Below are 5,045 nucleotides of genomic sequence, written 5' to 3' on the forward strand. Positions count from 1 at the left end.
GTTAGTTAGTTTTGAGTTATTAGTTATTTTAAGGTAGTATTAGTTATTTTTAGTAAGTAGTAGTTAGTTAGTTTTAAGGTATATTTAGTAGTTTTTAAGAGTATTAAGTATTTTTGAGAGTATTAGTATTTTAAGGAGTATTTAAGGTATTTTTTTGAAGGAGTATTTAAGGTGTTTTTGAAGGAGTATTTAAGGTGTTTTTTGAAGGAGTATTTAAGGTATTTTTTAAGGAGTATTTAAGGTATTTTTTAAGGAGTGTTTAAGGTGTTTTTGAAGGAGTATTTAAGGTGTTTGAAGGAGTATTTAAGGTGTTTTTTAAGGCGTATTTAAGGTATTTTTTAAGGAGTATTTAAGGTATTTTTTAAGGAGTGTTTAAGGTGTTTTTGAAGGAGTATTTAAGGTGTTTTTGAAGGAGTATTTAAGGTATTTTTTTGAAGGAGTATTTAAGGTGTTTTTGAAGGAGTATTTAAGGTGTTTTTTTGGAGTATTTAAGGTATTTTTGAAGGAGTATTTAAGGTGTGTTTGAAGGAGTATTTAAGGTGTGTTTGAAGGAGTATTTAAGGTGTGTTTGAAGTAGTATTTAAGGTATTTTTTTGAAGGAGTATTTAAGGTGTGTTTGAAGGAGTATTTAAGGTGTGTTTGAAGGAGTATTTAAGGTGTGTTTGAGGTGTGTTTGAAGGAGTATTTAAGGTATTTTTGAAGGAGTATTTAAGGTGTGTTTGAAGGAGTATTTAAGGTGTGTTTGAAGGAGTGTTTAAGGTGTGTTTGAAGGAGTATTTAAGGTGTGTTTGAAGGAGTATTTAAGGTGTGTTTGAAGGAGTATTTAAGGTATTTTTTTGAAGGAGTATTTAAGGTGTGTTTGAAGGAGTATTTAAGGTGTGTTTGAAGGAGTATTTAATGAACTTTTATCTTCTGTATTTATAAATGGTTTGCAAATATCTTGCGATGCGTGTCAAGGTGCACTGACCCTCTTCTAAATTGTGGCAAATCCTCTTAAGTATTGCAAAAAATGTTTGGTACCTTTCATCAAGCATTTCCCAACCACATAACACCTAAGTCTATTTGCCTAAATATGCAGTTGTTGCTGGATGTAGATAATTGAACTCTAAATATTACACATCTGGTGGAAAGATACGATTTCCTCTCCCATCCGTCGTATCCACTCGATTTATTGACCTGTCGTCCTCAAGTACATTCACTGACGTTCAGACGGCCTAACCACCCGAGCTTTAATTTGTCTGTGGCTCTGTACTCACGCTTGAGGGGCCCTGAATGGGAGCTCCTTTGTGTTTGCGCGCTGGATGTAATGCATGGGAAATGGTGGAAGGAGTCATTGTTATGGCCACACACCGCCACGGGGGAATGAAGGCACCCATCTGGAAATGGCTTCTGTGGAGATGCGGCTGCTGGGTGTTTGTTGTGTGTCCCCTCAGCCAGCGGTGGGCGACAGGTTATCGATTAAACACAAATTGGACACAGAAACCCAATTATTGCATTGTGTTGCTGTTTGGCCTGATCCAACGCCTTGTATTGAGTGTGGGGCCTGTGATGGCATCGGACAATATCTGAAGAGGACAAAGAAGAAAATAAGTCAATGTATGAAAGCATGTTTTATACACAGATAGTTTTTAGATGGCTTTTTGTAATTACAAGCTGCTTTTCAGCCACATTACGGATGTTAGGAAGTCAGACTGACACTTTGAACTCCATAGTGTCACCAACAGGTAAATATTTTAGTTTTGTCTTGACAGCGTATAGATGCATTGCCATGAAGTCTAACACATACATTCAAACTTTCCAGATGATGAACCCATACTGACTTTGGTGACTTTTCCTAAGAGGCATCATCTGGTGTACTCATGTCTTAGTGTTACTTTTTCGTTTTTCTGCCTCAGCTTAGCTTACTCTTAAATTATACTTGGCAAATGTAGACATACAAATCTAAGATATTGGTAAATATTACATATGCTATACAGGTCATTGTCAATGTTAGCATCCCGATGTTAGCATTTAGCTCAAAGCACCACTGTAGACTCTCGTGTTTTGTGATCACCCAATGTTTGTGGAAGAATATTAGATTAGAATATTATTTTTTATACTTGATTTGAGTTTGATGGTAGGGATGCACGAGGCTATTTTGAAGTAGTTTTCTTACCCAGTGAATGCGCACATATGGTAAAGCATGATATGCTGTCCCTACACCTGACATACATATATGTTAATTTCACTACAGGAGAGATTTGATGTTTTCTGCAAATAGATGGAAACAAATTGCAAACATTGGCATTTGCAAATAAGCCTATATTACTGCTACTGCAAACAATTTAATTATCCAGAATTGTTTATATTGTAGAATTGGAAATATTAAATTATTAAATCTACCTACCTAGCTACCTACCAACCACCCACCAGTCTATCTATCTATCTATATATCTATCTATCTTTCTATCTATCTATCTATCTATCTTATCTATTGCCAAAAGTAAAGTAACAGACAGAGAATCAGCACTTTTGAAACAGGGGGGATTATGGGATGCTGCAATGATCTGTTTGGTGTTTGGAGCCAAACACTTCAGAGACATGTTTTGTATATATCTGAGGCCTATAATATATTGATGAAAAACAGTATAAAGTGGGACCTTTAAAGCTATATCTCCTATTCTTGCATTTTCTTTTCTCCTGCTCATTATCTCATTCCCAACTGACCCAATGCTTCTTGGGATCCCCACTGTCTGCCTCTCTCCTGCAGCTCCCAGGCTCACAGACAGAGGGCGACAGAGGCCTGGTGCATGGAGAGAGGGTGAGTCATACAGTGAGACCGTCACGTACAGACAACAGAACCAGGCCCGGTCTGAGTCCATCACAGGTCTTTATTTGCACCAGAGCTTGGCTTCCTTTAGGCTTCCTCACTCTTGTTTGTGGTTTTAAACGAAGTTATTGTAACGTTTTCATTCCTGCTGCGAATTATTGTGTGCGTGCTGATACTGGGCTGATATACTTCCTGGTTTATCGACTCTGCAATCCCTCCTATCCGCCCATTACATGTAATCTTGCTGTGGTATTACGTCTGTATTATCAGTATGTATGTGCACGTGCAGCTATACTCTACTCATGTCTCTCTCTCTCTCTCTCTCTCTCTCTCTCTCTCTCTCTCTCTCTCTTTCTCTCTCTCTCTCTCTCTCTCTCTCGTGTGTGTGTGTGTGTGTGTGTGTGTGTGTGTGTGTGTGTGTGTGTGTGTGTGTGTGTGTGTGTGTGTGTGTGTGTGTGTGTGTGTGTGTGTGTGTGTGTGGTGCTGAAACACAATCAGGTCGCTGTCCGTGGTACTGATCAGACAACAAGAGATGTGATTTATTTGTTCCCTTTAATATATATTTAGTTATAAGATTAAAAGCCCTATAGCTCACTCCATATAATCTTTCTTATATAACTGAATACAATGCATCTAATTGGGTATTTCAACACTGAGACACCTCTGCTCAAACCCGAAGGCCTACTTGAGGTCTGTTTGCCTATTGCCTAGGGTATGCATGCTAGAAACACAAATGTAAGATTGTTAGTCAAATGCCTGAATCTAACTTTTAAACATTTAACTTATTTATTTTGCATGTCACATTTGCAAATCTGCCTTAGCCTGTTATATCTCATACTTTGTTGTGGCTAAAACGTCGACATTTGGAAATGAAATGGATTGACTGTGCTATGTATGTCATCCATTGGGCTGCTTCAATGTGACTTGTTGGGGGACCATCATTTTTTACTTCCAGGTTTATGTTATATTTCACAAAAGATTGAGGCTCGTCATAATCAATATTAGGATTATGGGGGGGGGCTTGTGCAGTCTCTTAAATATGAATGCACATTTTCCTTTGATTCTTTTTAACGTTGGTATAATCAAAACATTCCCACAGTTGCACTTAAATATTTTGTATTTTTACATAGGAGGAAGTCTGTTTTAAATATGTTTTTTTGCTGGCATCCAACCAGTAGGAAGTGTATAAACTGAAAGAAAACCCAGTGTGGACAGAAAAGGGAGAGGGCATAGCACCTCCCACGTCCTATATGCGAGAGATCGAGAGAGAGGCACAGAGAGGAAGAGAGAGAGTCTGCTGTGGTGGTGTTTGGAAATCGGACGACATGAGCTCTACATGAACCGTGTAAAATGCTTTAAGACGCTTTCGGCGTTTGTCTTACATCCGTCTGAACCGAGGACGAGCCTGAAGCGGAGCTATACTTCACGACCAGGTATGGAGAGATGCTGCTCGGCACCACATCCCTACATGGAGGGTAGATGTTGGTATTCAGTGGCGTAACCGCGGTCCTTCATGCTGGCTGCTGGGCGCACACGATCCCTGCTGTTCCATCCGGGGACAGAACATTTTATTTCCATTATGCATCAGATTGATTTAAACGCATGCACACCGGCTGCTAACACGCAACACATTTGGTGTTTGATCACCTCTATCGTTACTCTATCATTGTATATAGCCTTATGCCCGCACAGCCATATTGGCAGTCAGCAGGAAAGAGAGGGGGAGTGATGTGAGGGTGTTGTTGGGATTATTGCTTTGAAGAGTAAAGGGAGGGGAGGGGGGCTTTCGCTGCGACTGCGAAATGATGGCACCGTTGCGAGATGGCGATCCTCTGATATTTATGAATGAACCCAGTATGGTGGTCTGTAATGGCGTTGCGGAACCAATCTGGCCCTCGGACGCCAAGCCCTCTCCTCCTCGCTGCCACCCCTTAATGCACGTCAACATTAGACTATACCGTAGTAATAATAATGACGCCAGCGTGACGCAGAAAGCCCGATTTCTGTGGCAAATGTCATGGCTAACCCTCCATCTGTGTTTCTCCTCCATGCCTGACGTGCTGTTTTATGCGCATCTCATGGAGAGCAGAGCCGTCATGACATGGACAATGAGGTGTGTGTGTGTGTGTGTGTGTGTGTGTGTGTGTGTGTGTGTGTGTGTGTGTGTGTGTGTGTGTGTGTGTGTGTGTGTGTGTGTGTGTGTGTTGGTCGAGGTTGATAAGTGGAAGTGTGTGTG

The 5,045-nt window shown here is 40.3% G+C and overlaps 1 protein-coding gene across 1 annotated transcript in view; it reads left to right on the plus strand.

Moving 5' to 3' along the window:
• The first annotated feature begins 4,041 nt into the window (after nucleotides 1-4,041).
• The window catches only part of LOC104949211 (GTP-binding protein Di-Ras1-like), a 14,831-nt gene continuing 13,827 nt past the window's right edge, over nucleotides 4,042-5,045 (plus strand). The window contains exon 1 of the mRNA XM_010775524.1: nucleotides 4,042-4,242. The gene's annotated coding sequence lies outside the window, so the exon portion shown is untranslated. The remainder of the gene's footprint in view (nucleotides 4,243-5,045) is intronic.

This window comes from Notothenia coriiceps, unplaced genomic scaffold, assembly GCF_000735185.1.
Source record: "Notothenia coriiceps isolate Sejong01 unplaced genomic scaffold, NC01 NC01_scaffold00015797, whole genome shotgun sequence".
Lineage (NCBI taxonomy): Eukaryota > Metazoa > Chordata > Actinopteri > Perciformes > Nototheniidae > Notothenia > Notothenia coriiceps.